The sequence below is a fragment of the Triturus cristatus genome, chromosome 10, assembly GCF_964204655.1.
Source record: "Triturus cristatus chromosome 10, aTriCri1.1, whole genome shotgun sequence".
Lineage (NCBI taxonomy): Eukaryota > Metazoa > Chordata > Amphibia > Caudata > Salamandridae > Triturus > Triturus cristatus.
Window position 1 is genome coordinate 1,027,147,658 of NC_140593.1, and position 19,244 is coordinate 1,027,166,901.

The 19,244-nt window shown below is 45.4% G+C and overlaps 1 protein-coding gene across 2 annotated transcripts in view; it reads right to left on the reverse strand.

The window, feature by feature from the left end:
• The window catches only part of GPRC5B (G protein-coupled receptor class C group 5 member B), a 143,692-nt gene extending 125,189 nt beyond the window's left edge, over nucleotides 1–18,503 (reverse strand). Inside the window, exon 1 of one of the 2 annotated variants that reach the window (XM_085629071.1) lies at nucleotides 18,169–18,503. The gene's annotated coding sequence lies outside the window, so the exon portion shown is untranslated. The remainder of the gene's footprint in view (nucleotides 1–18,168) is intronic. The other variant, XM_085629072.1, reaches the window with a different exon arrangement.
• Nucleotides 18,504–19,244: the final 741 nt, after the last annotated feature.

The following is a 19,244-nucleotide window of genomic DNA, read 5'->3' on the forward strand; positions in this document are numbered from 1 at the left end:
GGAGTTACCCCCCTACTGCAACATCTAGTGAAAGATACCTTAATATCCAGTAAGTTAGCCACCCACCTGTCTTCTCCTGCAGGCTGGATTTTATATTTTGCCTTAAGGATCCCTCATCCACTCAAAGAAGACCGAGCCAGTAATTAAGGAGCGGTTGCTTGTACTTAAATAAAATTTTAGTTAGGCCAATTCAAGTCTCAGGGCACTGTTTACAATAACTCTAGGTAGGCCAAACCATTTCTTTCAAACATTCATTTAAGTGGTTTGCATTCTTCTTATGTATCTTATGGGAAAAACCACGCACCCATACAACAACAAACTAATAATTTTAACATTATATCTAAGCACTTTGGTGTATTTGTGGCGCAATAAAACATCCATCCTGAATAATGCGTCTGCTATGACCTTAACCCTCCCCTCCTGTGTATCTACATGTGGAATAAAATTATGATTATATATGAAAAGAAGGCCAAGATAGCGATATTCTTTTACCTCTTCTACTGGGATGCCATTAGCCACCACTTAGGCCTTCTCTTCTGCTCCCTCCCTTTCATAAAAACCATTGCCTTAGTCTTAGTCGTATTTATTTGTTTTTAAATTGGACCTGCTATTCTCAGCAAATGCATCCAATTGTCTCTGCAGGCCGACCAGCATAACACCCAACAGAACCGTATAATCGGCACAAAACATTACTCATTCGCCTCATTCTCCAGTTTTGGCAGAAATGATTGGTCCACACTGAATTATACCACAGGATCCGCTATGTTTATGGAAACCAAAAGCGGGGCCAACATACACCCCTCCCTCTGTCCGCTAGGGGTATAAATTGTTCTTGTTAATGCGCCATTTCTCCCCAATTCCACCCTGGTCCATGAGTCTTTATGTAGTCGGATAATCAGATATAGCACTCAAGAACAAAGGTACCCCTTAATTTCTAATTCTGTGGTCTGGGAGAAAAGGGGAAAACAGATATATATATGTACATACACTTCCAGCTGGCGGCATAGCCATGGATACTAATGAAGAATTTTCACCACGAGTTTTCAGTTGCAAGCCATTTTTTAAGCTGGATAATAATGAATGTGATGTGTGTATGAGTATGTCTGGTATGCAATGACTGTATGTGAGGTTAGTACAAATGTGATAAAGGTATGGGGACAAATTTAAGACTGTTATAATGTATGTATCTATTGCACAATTATGCTAAATTTGCACATTTAATAGAACCATATCAATGTTGCATTACTTATGATTTGTATTGTACATATGGACACTTTTGGTGTTTTATTGCCATTTTTTGCAAGTGACAAATGATTATAGAAATAATTGACAAGAGAAAATAATAAATAAAAATGAATTGATGTATTTTTGCAGATTCTTCCGGATATTTCAAAGCAAAGGGATAGCCCAATAGAGCTTAATATAGCCAGTGTATAGTTAGTGTTGGTCGAGTGGGAGGTGTATGTACATAATCAGTTATAGCAACCATGATGGACACTGCAATTTACTCCTATTCTCCCAAAGTAGGGGCCTATTTATCCTGTCAAATGCTGTTGACTGATCAAAGTATGACGTGTACAAAGGTTGATTTTTCTTAAGGGCGTATTTTTCAGCTAAAAGATTTAAAATAAGGCAGCTTGAATAGCCTTTTTGAAACCCACTTTGGACTCTATGTAGAAAATTAGCTTCGCTTACCCAATCCTTTAACAACCCTAGGAGGTGTTTTGCATATATCTTACTGGGAATCTCGAGTAGCGTGATAATACGGTAATTTGACGGGATGTCCCGCTTCCCTTTTTTAAAGAGCGGGATCCTTATACTGCCCTTCTGGGTTCCTGTAATACCCTGACCGCTTATTATAGCTTCAGATACAGGTGCTAGAACTTGGGCAAACTATTTTGAGTTGTTTAATAATATCAGAGAAGATGTCATCCGAGCCCTGGGCCTTACAACATTTTAGACCTTTTATGATGGCTTCTATATCCACGACTGACGGGATCCAGTGGCTAACCTCTTCCCCCTGCTCCTCAGCCTGCCTGTTCCCTACTCCACCCTTCTCTACCTCTATAACTTTGTACAACTCCGATAAGTAGCTTACCCAGGTTTCTCCGGTACCGGTGCTGCTACAATACTTTTGGTCACCACTACAGCTCTCTATTTACTATGGTCCAGAAACCCTTTATATTTCATACTCTCAACAAAGTTATTGCTTTCGTCCATATATTCTCCTTCTCTTCCCAAGCAATTCTTCTAATCTCTTTCCTATAAGTTCTCTTGTAGCCTTTAATTAAGTGATCCCTGTTTGCTCCACCTCCTTTATAAACCTCCCTTATGTTCCTATATTCAATACTACCGTAGCCTGTTTTTTGGCCAAGTCCACCAGATTCTTCCAGCCTCTTAAGCATTTTATATCTCCTGCTGCCATTTTACTTATGGAGGTAATTAAGATCTCATACTCCTGTACCATAAGCTGTGGCGTCAAAGAAGATAGTGCTTTCAATAGTTTCTTTATTCTATTTTGTGTATAACATTTCGGCTTTCCAGTTCAAATTAGTCTGTACTTGTTCGAATTACATATTGCAGAACTATTTTGCCACAGATCTCTTAAGCATATATCTCTTTGCAGAGTAAGAATTTTAGGTTTATGATCACTGCCTGTTAAGTCTCCTACCACTAGGTCCTTGATTAATTCAAAACTTTCAGGAGAGAGCATAACATAATCTAATAATGTGGTCACTTTGCAAATTGCTATTAACGAACGTGCACTGAGCAGGATAATCCTCTACACATCTTGCAATCACAATAGTTCAATTTAAGCTTTCGAACAAAAGACCAGGTTTCCTCCCTCTCCCATCATCCCAGTGGTACTCCAAATGCTGATACGGGATTCCCGGCGTATTTTCTTTCTCCCTTTGAAGCTCATCCTTTACTAAATTAAATTGGATTTTAGCATTAGAATCTCCCATTAAGATGGGAACCTTTGGATAATGTAAACTCACCCTATCTGTCAAGGCTACAAGCTCCTTCAGATGGTTATCCAGTTTTCTGTTTGAATGAAAGTAACAATTAATTACAATGAAATCTGGGCAGCCGTTTGCCTCCCTTGCACCCTATTTAGCAGGTAATATACCACTCACTGAGACTGTCAGGAAGTTATTATATTCCTGAAATGAAACTCTCCCCTTAATCTCATAGTTTACACTAATCATTACAGCAAACCCTCCGGAAGGGCCGGCCAAACTTGCTATTCACTGCACTAATACTGAACTCCTTTATAATCACTCATCACCACCTCATGCTATTCCCATGTCTGCTGCAATGCGAAGGTCATAGCATTTCTATCCTCAATGACCCCTCGCAGGGATTCTAAATTCCTTTTTAGGCCTGCGATATTCCATGACACCAAATGTACCCTTATGTCATCAAGATGTAGTAAATAGGGGTCCAGAAAACACCTTTTTCTCGTTTAATGCCCCCGCAATCCATTCCCAGCATGTTTTACAGTTTCTTCTCTAATTGAAAAAATATCTGCCTTCACTTTTCAGATTTCAGCATTTGAATATTATCATACTCAACAGACTTACAGGCCCCTAAACCCCCCGACAAGGGGCCGTACTTAGATTGATTCAATACAGCCACCCTGCCCACCGCCAGGTCTTCTTCTGGGTCACTAACAGTACAGTGGGAGTGGCCTATAGATAAATGAATCATATATATCATAACCAGACCTTCGGAGTTTATCCACAGTCCATGATCTCAACCGCCACGATCCTGGAATAGAAATAAACCCAGGCATATGACCATGATGCTGCCTCATCACTTGACTTTGGGAGAGCCGACAAGGAAAAATCCTTAGAAGACATTTTTGACAATAATGGAATTGATTCAAAAAGAGATAAAAATGTATGACCTGTTAAAAACACATTCCATATCTGTAAAAATGTCTACCAATTGCACAACCCACTCTACTTCCTCATAGTGGCTAACTGCTGAGTCTTCACCCCATCTTTGTGCCACTTCTTCCCTGAAAGGCTCTGCTTTAACATTCAAAAGGGAACTAGCCTTATACTGCCCTTGTACCCTTCTATCCAGCATTGCTGTTCCAATTCATCGCCCGGAACACCAATCGCTCCTGGCCCATCTTGTAAACTAGGCATCTCTAATGAGAGTATGAACCCAACCTGGACGTCCACAGAGCCTTCTACTGCAACTGTTTGCCCAACAAGGGCAACTTCCAGTGGCACCACTGCTGGAAATCAAATCCTCCTCGCTCTTTTATTTTCAACCTTCGAATTTTTCCTTTTCTCTTTGTCATGCCTAGTTTACTAACGGGTTCTAAGTTCTTCCTGTTGTGTACATTTTTAAATATTGAAAAAACCTCCATATCTAATATTAGATCCTGATGATCGTCCCCCTTATTAGTATCCTCATGGCTTGAAACATCTTGTATTCCGAGGAAAGATTCTAGCTGGGATATGTCTTCTGACAACTCACCCCTAATATCCACTATTTCGCATTCCTTTTTCGGGCTCCCTGTTTGGACTCCCACTTCCCTACTGTAGCATATACTCCTGCTTTTGACACTCACAGCACTACTCTCGTCAACTAGTTTCAACTGTAATTCCTTAAGTATCACTGATAAAAATATCAGCACCGCCTCACCTTTCCCTGATTGCTGGTTCCGTAATTATTCTACAGGGGAGGGGCGGGGCACAAGCACACCTTGCAAATTTCCCAGTTACACAGTAACACAGATCACCAAAATTGCCAGTGCCCTACACCTTCAATTATCCTACCCAGGACTATTCACCACACCTTACTTCCCTCCATGTGGAGCGGCTTACAGCTTAACCTTGGTGGTTAAGCTAATTTCTTAAACACACTAATATGAGCCAATAGTTACTGGTTTAAGATGATTTCCGGCTGTGATGCTTGAAAAATTTCACGGCCATATAGCGGTCTATTTCTCCACTGGACACTGCCTCCGGGGTACTAATGCGTCTTCCACAACACAGAGAACACTCCCCCAGGCAACCAGTAACCGGGTCGCTGTCCAGATCAGTATCCAGGACCCAGAACCAGGAACCTGCAGCCAAGTTGGACACCTGTACCAGCACATCACTGCCAGCAAACCAACAGGTAAAAGAGCACCAGGAACCAGCTCTAGCACCAACATCAGGAACCACAAAGGCACAGTAAAACACTACTTGCACTCCTCTCTGAGAGCAGCAGCCACACCACTTCCACTTTATTCTGGCTCAGGTGGGGCCGCTGCTCTCTACAGATTATAATGTAAGAACGACGTCTGTGCGGGCAGTTTAGCACGAAAAGATGGCAGGGTGGCAGTCAGCTCAGCCTCCCTCACTGCTCGGAGCAATTTGCGCTCAAAGAGCCAAATACAAATTTAGTCAAACTCCACTTAAAATAGAATGACATTGGGACCCCTAAACAGGCTTATGGACCAAATATTTGGAGTGAGAAAGGGAGTGGGGCGTGCGGGCCCCCTGTAGGAGCAAGCCGCACCGGCCTAATGCCGGCCGCTTCCGTGCCTACTCGGAGAGGACTGCAGCCCTAGGGCCTCGCCTGCACCTTCACTCCAAGCTCTTGAAGCATGTGCGACACAGCTCCCGCCCTACCCCGAGATCCGCCGTGCCCCCACTGTGGTCAAGGAATCTGGACTGGGAGCCAGGAGCTGGCGGCAGCGGCCCTGGAGATGTCGGAGTTTCAGCGTTCGGCATTTTGGCGTGTAATGTCAGCACGTCTACATCAGTCGTAGGAGTAAAACACTACTGGGATGGCCTCACTACATACATATAAAAAACAAAGGAGAGATCAAGGACTGTATTCTGGGAAAGTCCTGATCCCTAATTACTTATTCAAAAACAACGTGGACGTACCCACTGAAGACGACTACTACAAGTGTTGGAGTGCCAGGGACCACTTAGGTTTGTAAGAAGAACCCTGACCCACCAACCTAGTTGGTGGCATGCTTCATCATTGGGTTCCCAACCGGGTAGCCGAATGCTACCCAGCTGTGCTACGATGCCTGAGTTACAGCGGAGCTGGGTTTTTTGGTGTGTGGTGCTCAAGAAGTGGTGAAGTTAAAAATATCTCTGGGATTCCTTACTGATCAAAAAATTATTTATTCCCAGCGGCACCAGGATATAGTTAAAAAGAAGAGGAATAAAAAGAAGATTAGTTATTGATCTTCCTTATCCTGCTGTTCGACATGTTTCAGCCTCGTAAAAATAATGAGGAGACTTTCTTCAGGACCAAAAGTGTGAAATTGTGTAAAATAGTAAGGTGTTGGCAAAAGTAAACCACGTGTATTTTTTCAGCACACACGCTAAGGTGTGCTGTGCATGCAGTGGTGTGACCATACTTACGGACTCACTGGTTGATATAAAACACTAGCTACGGGATTCTCGTAGCTTTTACAGATCCCGGGAGGGACGAACACCTTTAGTCACACATTTGCCAAGGCTGGACGCCTGCTGCCAACACCTACTCCGGTCTCCTTGGAGTAGGTGGAGTTTGACTAAGTGGTCTCTGGCACTCCAACACTCACTACATACACACATATACGCACACCTCCACAGAAGAGCTGCATACAGATAGGCAAGTCCGTGGCTGTCCCACTCAAATGTATCATGGTAATATCCCTTTATACATGTTTCTTACTTTTGCTACTCGTCAGATTGAAACAGTCTCTGTGGGAGTGCAAGACTTGCTGCTTTAGTTCCTCTAGTGAAATACCTGGCTGCACTCAGGTGCCGACCCCTGCCTTATGCAAGCATCATCATCACCTCCTGGCCACTGTGCGACACTTCGTTTGAAATACATAAATACATATATGACTATTTAATCAAAGAAGATGCATCCAGTGTATGGTAACTAACGCACAAGCACAAACTATAGGCCCAGTGGATTTGGAAATATTTCAATGCGTCATAAAATGCTCATTCATAAATGCTCAAGCACGGGACACTGACCCTTCAGTCAATGTGACACATACGTATATGTGTTGTTTCTGTGTTTATAGAGCGCAATCCTGGAGAACAGTGAGCGGTGGACAATGGTGAGGAGATGATATGAGACTGTGTTAAAAAGGTTTCATATGAGGGTGAATTGCATTTAAGTAGGTGCTGAACAGGCAAAGGGGACAAGAAAACACTATTGACCATGGAACCCGTTAGTCCCTTTAAGCTATTGTAATAACAACTAACATTCGTACTTTCTCAAAAACATTATCTTGGATCATAGTCTCAAAATTAGAAAACGCAAAATATGAATGACTATATTAAAACTACTTCTGAAGATTCACCTAGGGCTCTTGTGTGTAGCTTTTTGTTCTATGATGTTGTATATGAAACCATTTTCCTAACCGTTCTTCTCACAACCTACCCCGTTGTGCAAGAATTTTTTTCTCTTGGCACAAGAGGTACAATGGACAATATTTTTTACCTGAAATAATTTGGGGGGAATTATTAATTTATCTCAGATACTTGTAATTCAATATTTGTGGTGCAACATAATATTCCAATAGGCTGTGATTTCTCATCTAGCAGGTAAAACGTTCTGCTGTCCACCCACTGTTGATACTGAGCACGGAAGCCCTCTAACGAGACATAAGTGACTTTCCTTCTGGGTAGTGTGGGAAAGTTTTAAGTACTGGAGTATTTCCTACCTTAAGAACTGTCTGTACAATACATCACTAATACAGTGGGAGAAATATGCTCCAAAATTCCTTTGGAAAGGGTTGACACTCTTCTGGTGCTTGTTCAATTGGTATCTCTGACCTTGTTGCCAACCTTGATGTTTTGTTTCAATTTAAACCCCTGCTGTACTCCCCAAACTTTCAGTGCCTTCTAAGCCTATGTGTATATTAGAGATGAAGGGATGAATGAGGCCGTAGAGAAAGAGCAGAGAGAGAGACAGAGAAGCTGTACCACTTCAAGTGAAGTGTGCCACACATATCACAAAACACCTTTTGGATTGAATAGGAATGTAGAACTAACAATTTCTCCAATCATAGTGAAAAATACTACAACTAGCCAAATTCCTGGAAGGCACAGCTACAGTCCAGCAACTTATATCTATGGGGCTCATTACGATGGCGGACGGACTGGCTCCGTCCGCCACGGTGGCGTGAACCGGGACCATCCTCCATGCATGCGGCGGTCCCGCACAACCTATTATGATGGGATCGCCACCGCGGCGGTCTTGTTCGCACAGTTAACATTGCGGCAGTGGCTACTGACACCAGCACCGCCACGATGCCAAAAGGAGCATGTAGTGAATTTTGCTGCACTACGTGGCAGGCACTACACTGTGCCTGCCACTTGGTGCAATGAAATGTTGGGTGGTACCATGGGTACCCCCCCAGTGCACCCTCACCTCCCCCGACCACAAGGAGAGCCCGCAACAGGCCCCCAAATCCAAACTCCGCCTGCCTTTCAACGGCGGTTCCACTGCCGTGGAAAGGCTGACTGGAGACTGCATCATAATTTGGCAGACGGTGCTTGCTAGGCACAGCCACCATTTTGTGGATGCAGACCGCTCAGCCGGGCATCGCAACGATTGCCTTGGGCGGTTCCGTGGCAGACGGGCTTTGCCTCCGCTGCGGTCTGAATCCCACCACCATCGTAATATGGCGGTGGGAGAGTCACGGTCCGCAGGGCCGGCGGACCTCACCGCCGGCCCAGCGGTGGAGGTCCTTCCACCATCATAATGAGCCCCTATATTCGGTATTGGGCATGCTGCAAGTACTTTACTGGACTACAGAGTGTGGCCTGACCCAACCCTCCTTGCCATGTCAGCGGCCTTGTATTGTGAACCTACAAAGTTGTTGTTGGCCACAGTGCTATTGTGCCTCAAATTTCATCGTTCAAGCGCAAGGAAAATAAATAGTAATTCTATGAAACTGTACAACCTTACCATGTGCAGTTCAATCACTGAACATGTAAAAGAACTGAGAGATGTCACAATAAAGTAAAATAAAGTAACAGCATATATCTAATATTGTTTCTTTGTTATGTATTTCCCACTAGACACCGACACTTAAAAACGTAATCAGCCAAGAGCTCGGGTGCCTGTATACAAAGTCCTCTTAAAAGCGTCAAAAATATCCCTTAGGTTTTTTCCTACATTGATAGTAATTTTTCAATGCTTATGAAATTTACAAAAAAACAGGAATTACTCTTGGAAATGTACGTCGATCATAAATTCCAGGTACGCTTTCTCATATATCATTTCATGAATTGTCCTATAAATAGAAAATCCACCTGACTTGTTATGGTGGAAATGTGCACTCTCACATTTTCACATGTCTACTTTTTTTTTATCTATGACCAAAACATGCCTACTTGACCTTAAACGCTGGCCCATAGTTTTTCCATTACCGCCCTGGAAACACAGTTGCCCCAAATTACTTGGAAGTAAATTTACAAGTGTTTTCAGAATGGAAACTGCCATCCTAATGTTGGTGAATGCCCTCAAACATAAGAGTCTGGGGGCCAGATATACCACTTAATCCCGCAGTGCAGCAGCCGCAAATTCTGCACTGCGCGAAAAGGAGAGAGGAGGAGAGCGCCATATTTACAGAAATATGGCGCGCTCCTCCCCTTTCCCTAGTGCCGACGCTGAAATATGATGCTGTGCGCCACGGAGACACCTTTGACCCATAGTGCAAGGGTGTCTCTGTGAGTCTAGCATAGGTTTTGTACTGGAAAGGTACTCTTCCAGTACAAAATACTATGCGTAGACTGACTTTAACCCTTTTCCCTCTTTGTATGTGTGCTGTAAAGTGCAGCACATGTGCGAAGTTGAAAAAGGAAGGAGAAATAAATGCATTTCTCCTTCATTGCGCCTACTTCAAAAGGGCGCAGTTTTCTTACGCTAAACCCTTCCTACTTTGTTTAGTAAATAGGGTTTAGCATCAGAAACCTTGGATGGTTGCATGGGAACGCCCATACTCCACCCACTGTACGCCCCCTTGGCGCAAAGTAATGTAAAGCAGCGCATAGCGCTGCTCCGTGTTACTTTCACATTATTTCCAGCGCTGATAAGCAAATCGGAAAAAAAAGATTTTGTGGCGCAAACACAGCGTAAAATCTTAGTAAATCTCCCCCTATGTGTGTATCACGCATTTTGTGTCAGAGGCCTCTGACACTTCCTCTTTCTCACCACTGTAAGAGGCAACGGGAAACGCCCACCATTCTTAAGTCTTTCCACCACTGTGAGAGGCAAGCTTCGATCTTGAACTGTTTAAACCGCGATGGGAACATGGATAAATCATTGTCTTTTTCCAAAAATTCTTAATAGCAATGCCATCCCAAAACTGAATGCACAATCAATGGGAGGGGCTTCAGCACCCAATGTCAACTCGGCTTTGTGAAGATGCGTGTCCTGTCCTTTATGCCAGCCCCTGTCCAATGACCTCCGTTCTTCTTTTGTTCCGCTATAGGAGCACGAGGAACGCCCACTGAAACAACACTGTCCACAGGACAATAGGGCGGGTCAGAGAAACAAAGGAGAAAGCGAGCAGGGAGAGGTCAAGGGAAACACAGAGACAAGAGGAGCCACTGAGAACTGAAGTCTGCCTGAGTCCCTGGCATACAGAAGTGTCAGTGAAGAGCTACAGAGTGTCATTCCCATGACAATCATTCTGTATTAAGTAAACAGTTAATCTCTCTACACTCAACCTTACACTAAGTACTCCTGCAGAAATTACTTTTGTGCTTTAGTGTCCATTTGCAACCAATGTTTATTTTTCATAATCCACCTCAAAATTGTTATACTTTGCTATTTCCATAGACAACAAATGTTTATTTTGCATAAGCCACTTCAAAATCTAAATTGGGTAGCAACGTATAGGAAGCCGAAACAAGTTACTCCTCATACATGCTTTGATTTATCTGATAAAAAGCCATGTTTAAAAAGTAAACAATAATATATTTGTACTTCTACAGCCAGTGGGCTAACTGGTAAGAATACAGTTTAAAGAGTTGCTAGGCCCTAATGATAAAATAAGCTCTGTTTCCATATAAACATGCTCAACATGTCCTAAACTGCAAAAACGCGTGGTTAGGTAATTTAAGTTCCTCTTACCATGGCAGATAAATTGTGTTTGAAATGTAGGAAGACAATGATTCAATGTTTCTAAATATAGACTCGGGCAAAAAAATATAGCGTGTAGTAGCGAGAAGTGTTAACACTATAGGCGTTGAAATCTATTGTGTTATTTGAATTAAAATCCGGAACACTTTTTTAAGCTTTTTCTAACTCCAGTAGATAGTAAGTTCTGAATAACTGAATAAGACGCAAACATGGTGGTTTAGGGAAAACAGCCATCACAATGTGGCTGTTTCCACACATATCCTTAACCACGCATGTGCCAGAATGCTTGCACCGTCACCAGGCATAGCCTTTACCACGGATGCCTTTACAGCGAATTACGTTGTAAAGGCATGTATGGTAAAGATATATGTGTGGTAAGGGTGTGCACTGTTACAGGCCACTCAAGATATATATTTTAATCATAACCTTCCTTGCCCTGCCACCCGCTAGTCAGAACTTGATGTACGATGTCAAAACGGAAAGGCTTGACCAGTTTCTTAAGTAAAGATGGCTTCTTTCAGACCCCTGAAAAAATGTCCCTAATGACTGGAATGAATGGATAAGGTCTGGCCATCCTTAAATAGAGACAGCTAAAACATCAGTGCAGTAAAGGTCATTCAAACTGAGCTTTAGAAGGACAAATGTGCCAGAAGCAAAGCCATATATGAGAAAGAAAAGCCCTCCAGCAGCCGTGATACTGCACAATGGGCACAGTCCAAACATCTCCTAATTCATCAGGCTACCTCCGTACCATGGATTAAAGCTGCATGCATTATCCAGCCCAGGTGCTAATCCAGAAGGGCTCTCACAATTGACACAGTCCAAAAATCTCCTAATTCATCAGGCTAACCCTATACCATGAATTAAAGCTGAATGCATTATCCAGCCCAGGTGCTAATCCAGAAGGGCTCTTACAATTGACACAGTCCAAACATCTCCTAATTCATCAGGCTAACCCTATACCATGGATTAAAGCTGCATGCATTATCCACCCCAGGTGCTAATCCAGAAGGGCTCTCACAATTGACACAGTCCAAAAATCTCCTAATTCATCAGGCTAACCCTATACCATGAATTAAAGCTGCATGCATTATCCAGCCCAGGTGCTAATCCAGAAGGGCTCTTACAATTGACACAGTCCAAACATCTCCTAATTCATCAGGCTAACCCTATACCATGGATTAAAGCTGCATGCATTATCCACCCCAGGTGCTAATCCAGAAGGGCTCTCACAATTGACACAGTCCAAAAATCTCCTAATTCATCAGGCTAACCCTATACCATGGATTAAAGCTGCATGCATTATCCACCCCAGGTGCTAATCCAGAAGGGCTACGCCATCTTGTGCTCATGCCGCTAGGCTCTACAATCTTCTTTCCAGAGTCTAGGCTAGGGCCTCCACTGATGTGACATGGTGGAGCAGTGATTCTGTCTCGCTGACACATGGGTGGATGTGGGACAAGGGTGGATGTTGCACAATTACTTACAAAAGGTGTTTTTGCTAGAAAGTTCCGGAAACAGCAATGCTCCTACCTTCAATCCAGGCCTGCAGGACGTCAAGAACTCACCTCTTCTGGTCATGCATGAACAGCTAGCTCGAGGGATTCCTGATCTGAAAGAGGAGTGATGGAGGCTCGAACGGCCCCGCAGTGGAATGGTTGTTAGCACGTCGATCACCGGCCGCCAGCCTCCACTAGTCTCCTCTCGCAAGAGCTCCTGTTGTCATTCTCTACACAGGAACAACCCTCTCTCTGGAGCGCAATCAGCAGAAGGTACAAACGGAAGATCAGGAGCCATTGGGGCACTCATTCACTGGGACTGAGAGACTTCACCCACAACCCCAAGACTCGAAGCATCGGAAGCCAGGCATTCCTGCCAGCCATAGTTCTATTTAGGGTGGACTCCAAGGGGTGGGACTGGCTATCTTTTTACAGTATCACCAACTGGGAACCTTGTGACACATCCGTTTTTTAAACGTTTGTATTCTACCAGCATTCCGCTCGTCATCTTTTAAGCTTGGTGACCTGGACAGTTCCTTTTATTCTTGGTACTTAAACTTGTTTCTGCAAAAAATATTTTTGAACCTTTACAGGTACTCCAGTCAGTAAGCCTTGATATGTTCAAACTGACCCAAGACTGGGTTTTCAGCCATTTTAACTGTAAATGATCTAATACCACAAACACCGTACAATGAAACTCACTGTTTGTTGTCAACACAGTAGTAGACAATCCAGGCCCTACCACCTGGCTGCGACCAGGGCAGGAAACCATCCATTCGGCCCTGACCAACAATTTCCACCCCTTTGGTATCGCTTTGTTCGCCCTAAGTTGGCAGGGTATGCCCAGACGTGGGTCCCTTGCTCACTTTGCCCCTGGATTCAAGATAGCCTGGCTGATGAGGGTTATGAACCCGAAACCGGTCCCAGGATGCTTGTTTCCGGTCCAGGGAAGACATGGCTTGGCAGTTCGGGCTGGACTGTTCCCATGAGGCACAGGGTCAGACTGATTTGCATATGGCCATGTCTGAACTGGGGTGGGGGAGTGAGCTAAAGAATGATGATGGATTAAACCCAGCTCAGTTGACTGGGGGTGAGTGTTTGCAATGTTCAACACTCCGTCCATCATCCCCTTTGGTATCCCAACAATTTCCACTCACCAAGCCTCGTGGGAGAGAAAGTTCCAGATCTCACGCCTTCCATCCCCACGACAGTACATATAGACTACCATGTCACAGAGCTTCCCTTAGGAACAATGCAGGCGTCCACCATTACTATTTCATTTAACCGTGCGTTGTGTTTCCTCATCCTCGCCACATAACTCGTACATAGCGCAGTAAGTCAACAACTGTAACGTCCTGCACATTCCCTGGTGCGCGTGCCTGCTGCATTTTATGACACTCTTGTACCCCGTTTCAGATTTGCTGAACACTCCCGATCCCACAAAGGAATAACACACATATTCTGCTGAATACGCAGACTGCTTTGCTGTTTTTAACTTTGAATAATCTTCTCTGATTCTTTTTTAAACAAAGTATTCTATTTTTTTTTAATCCACAACCCCGTTCAAAGGAGGGGGGTGGGGTATTTTTGGCATGTAAATTTACATTGCTCCGTATGTGTTTCACAACAAACAATGCCTTCATCTTCACTCAAACACCAACATTTTAGCATCCACATGTTGTTGTTTTTGTATTCCACTCACACGCATACAATTATGGCTGTAATACGCCAACTGAAACGTGCCTTGAATTACTGGATGTTACAAGATAAGTAAGATTTATGGTATACACAATAAATAAGGTAATGCTAAACACAGCACCCCCATCCCCCCTGAGATCATCGCCCCCCTCCACAGGTCAGCGCCCAGTGCGGCTGCACCAGTCGCACTGCCCTAAAGCCTGCCCTGGGCACAGGGGTTAACATATACTCGTTTACAGTGATCACTGGGGGCTGATTGTCTTCTTTCAAGGCAGCAAAATTGGACCTCCGGACACGGCAAATTGCTCGGCCCGCCTGCCCTCAAGCTCCCACCAGGAGATGAGAGGCTGTGAAATCTCTCGAGGTCCTTCAGTGCGACCCCCCCCCCCCCCCCCCCACACCCCACACGCACACAAACACAAACACTCGCATACACACACTTCCTGCATACAGACCGTGGGTCAAACACCCCAGCAAACTGCGGTACTCAAGCTCCCACCAGGAGATGAGAGGCTGTGAAATCTCTCGAGGTCCTTCAGTGCGACCCCCCCCCACACACACACACACACGCACTCGCATACACACACTTCCTGCATACAGGCCGCGGGTTAAACACCCCAGCAAACTGCGGTACTCAAGCTCCCACCAGGAGATGAGAGGCTGTGAAATCTCTCGAGGTCCTTCAGTGCCCCCCCCCCCCACACACACACACACACTCGCATACACACACTTCCTGCATACAGGCCGCGGGTTAAATACCCCAGCAAACTGCGGTACTCAAGCTCCCACCAGGAGATGAGATGCTGTGAAATCTCTCGAGGTCCTTCTGTGCCCGTCCAAACACCTCAACCGCCCCCCCTCCCCTTCACACACACACTTCCTGCATACAGTCCGCTAGTTAAACACCCCATCAAACTGCGGTACTCTGCACCAGAGATACTGGGGGTCTGGCAGGATGAATTTACAGGAGTGTGATGCAGGTTGGGAGGGTTACCCACCAATGAAAAAGCCCTTTGTATATTGCCTTGGAGAGCACGGATCGTTGACTTAAATGCTTACTTGTGGTTGTAAGCGCACACTAATTCGAAACCTACGCCGCATTTCCCACAGATAACCCAAAAATAAAAAAAGCACACATATGTTTAGTTTTTTCATAGCTACAGTTTACTAGAGCCCCGTCTTGTTTGGTTCACAAATAGGGCATGTTTAGGCGAAAGTTTCCATTAGGAAACAAATGATTTCTTCTCGGTAGGTCCTGGCGCGCACGACCCAAATCCGTACACCGAGCGGGGCATTTCTCATTCATAAAATCTGCACCCTGCGCCGTATATAACATCACACACCGAGCCGTCTTTCGCGCATTTTTTTCATTTTTGAAATCCAGCCTGGTATTTGCGGCAATGCATCTAACGGAGGATTGAGTCAGACCACTTTCTCACAAATAACCCCCACCCCTTCTCTTTGGTTTCCTCCATGGCGGTGGGAGGGAGGCTCGGTTTCTATTTAAAATGCTTCGCATTTCGCTGCCCCATGCTAGGTTTCAAAGTCTACAATGTACTCGGCGTCCAAACAATGGAGGTTGCATGTGGGCAGGGCTGAGACATATACATGCATGATTATGGTAATGTGAGTACACCCCAGGGAAGAATTCCCGGCCTGGGGTTTATGGACACAGCAGTGCCCACTCACAAAACAAATGCAGATGCCAGTGTGGGAATGGGGGAAGGGGGCTGTCTGGGTTATAGAAAGCCATGCATTTTAAGAACTAGTCATACGTCTCTTTGCTGAAATAGACTGCAGGGATACCCCCTCTCTCTCTCCCTCCCCGCGGGCATCAAATGCCTGACAGACAGCAGGACCCCCCCTCCTTTTCTTGGAAGCTTCACGAGGGGCTCCAGCGCCCCTTCCCTCCACTGAAGCTTTTACAAGGGGAAGTCCTGGTAGAAATCTTATTCCACCAATTAGCACGTGCTTCCCGCCGGGTCCAGTGGCGGCAGACGGTATTTAGGTAGCTGCGAGAGCTGGAATCCAGTCCCCCGGTGACCGTAACATTGAGGAAATGCTACTGGCTGTTTAAAACCACCGCCCAACCTGAGTTATGAACATCTCATGAGGGTCGCGCGTGCTAAATGTGATGCTGTTATTTAATTTGCCCATGGAGAAACGGCGTGCATGTATGCAGGGACGTTATGCATGGGCTAAACACTGCATGTATGTAAAGGAACGCAACATCATTTCGTTGGAAGCAAGTTTCAAGACGCAGCTGGCATTCCCACAACAAAGTTCGCACAGTATCTTGCTATTAATTGGCACTCCAGAGCTGACTAAAGCATCCCCGAATACCGCCCCCCCCCACACACACACACACACGGCGCCCCCAGCGGATATTCCAGAGGCATCATCCCCACCTTTCTATCTTTTTAACACAAAAAAAACACAATCCGCAATCTCTATTGCCCCTTCATAAACAGGCTGTTAAATTAGCGGGGTGGGGACAGCCCCCCTTCCTAAAAATCGGGAAATATCAGCAGTGAACAAGAAATCTATTTTCTGCCCTTTTTCTGCTCAACGAAATCCAATCGAAACAAAGTTCCCTGCACTACAGAACATCGGAAACCCTCGCGGCTGCCAGTCACAAATCAGACACGTACGATATTAATAGGACGAAGGAACTATAGCAGGTGAGGTCATATGTGTGCAAAATATCTTAGTCGCGTCCAGTGCGTAATTATACCAGTAGGTTCAAATCTTCGCGTGGGTACAGCCGTACGTGGCATGAGAGCGTGTGGTCAACCTGTCCACGCATGACGCACATGCACTGACAGACGCTGCAGGTCGCACTTACATATTTAGTGACATTGGACATCACGCACCACAAAGCTCTACCAGCAAGAATGGTGGGTGGCAGTGTCTATATTGCTGACCGAGGAATATTTGCAATGGATGCTGCGGCGATGGTCGCGCGCTATTCAGGTTCACCCGTCCCCCCGCGCTCAGATTCTAGCATGCAGCCGTTGCTTGACCTATCCAACTCTTTGTCACTAAGCACAATATTTCCACGCACTTGCTTTGGAGATGCATCCATGCACGCACCAAAAAGCACCACTGCGCTATTAAACGACGTTGCAGTTAGTTTGCCAGACGGCCTCATGGCATGTTGCATGATGTATGTCACGCTTCGAACGACTGATGTCTTGTTTGATAACATATATTGCCCATGCGTACCCAGGGTTCTGGCGCGTTGTGTAACATCGCTCACGGTGACTGACGTTATGCCGTGTTTGCATTGATAACGGGGCCTTATTGCATGCATCTTATGAGCGATAATTGCAAAGGGCATACAAGCGTGTTGTACGTCACTAAAAATAGGTGCACCCTTTATAAATAGCGCTATGCTCATAGTATAATGATGAATATAGTGTGTTATGCAATGTGACAGAGCCCACAGCGCTGTACATGATGGTTTATTGGGCTACTGCTTGCCCTCGTTGTCTGTAGTGTCCGAGGTATCCTATGCAATCTATTCTATTCTATGCAATACGGATCATATCACCCAGAGGGTCATAGAGGTATAGATTGTGTATGGCACTGGTCGTTGTGCCGTTTGTATGCACTCATGGTGTTGTTGTGCGCTAGGGTGTAGTGCGTTGCATAAGATGACAGTGCCATATAATAGATCTCTTGAACTCCAAAGGGGGGCGGGGGCTATGTGAATGTGGACATGTATGAAAAACAACATCCCTCAGATTGGAGCGGTGCAGTAGAACATGGGTAGATCATAGCATCTCCCCCCCCCCCCAATTGCTGAGCATCTGTTGGGGGGTTAGCGACACATTCACAGGGGGACACTTACAGTGCGTCGGAGAGAGCCTGCCGGGCTGCTTGCTATGTCCAGGCAGAGGCCACGGTCACATTTCTGCAAGGGAGGGGGCTAGGTGTCTCCCGACCACCCGACTGTGTCCAGCAAGATTCCGCGCCCGGTGGGCTCTGGAGACTAAAGGAGGGCCGTAGATCCCTGCAACGATGGTTATTTCCAGCTGTGTCCTTTTCTGGGTCGGGGTACTAAGCGCCGTCCCTTCCCTCCCTGCAGCAGAGCGTCCTCCGTGCCCACCGTGCTTAGCCAGCCTCCTGGGGCTAGGAATAAAACTGGGACTCTGGGTTCAATCTCCGCTCTGCGGCGCTTCTGCCCTGAGCCCCGCCCCTCGGGTCACTATTTCCCGCCCTCTCCTCTTGATGTCACACCCACCACTGACGTAGGACCTGTCTGCTCCTCCCCTGCTTCCACAACTCAGGGCTATCCTGTCCTTGTATTGTTGAAGTCTGCTTTCGGGACCACCACAAGTAGACCGCCATTTGAAAGAGCAAGGGAGGGTGTACATTAAACAGTTGAAAAATTAATTTAAGTGCAACTATGCTTACTCAAGACCACTGAAAGCGCCTGACAATGGCAGATGCCCATAAATAGTTTGGCATATTTTTGAGTTACATTTGTAAGTGCAAAATTTGTTAACAGATATAATTTCCTTTTCAATTAAGATATCTTTCATACATATTTGATGCTGCCGTGGAAATGTAATTCAGACTTTTAGTGAGTTTATGTTTTGTTTTTTATGTGAACTCCGAAGCACCGTTCGAAAGACGTATTTAAAGATGGTCGCCTTAATAACCAGAGCACCCCCTCGCGCCCGCCGAGCCCGCTGGTGGGTTGTGCCTTCATCGGTGGCCCCGCCCTTCTCATGAATATTCCTGCGTGTTCCTCCAGTCTGAGTATGCTTTTCACTGCACGCCGCACGCGTGCTTCTGTGCCCCGAGCAGCGCTAGAGGTGGGAGAAGGTTTCGCATGGAATCACACGGAATATTTCGTTTCTATGGGCCGGTTCTTTGGATACCGTTAACCCTTTTTTTTGCTCACTATTGTTTTTGTTTTTC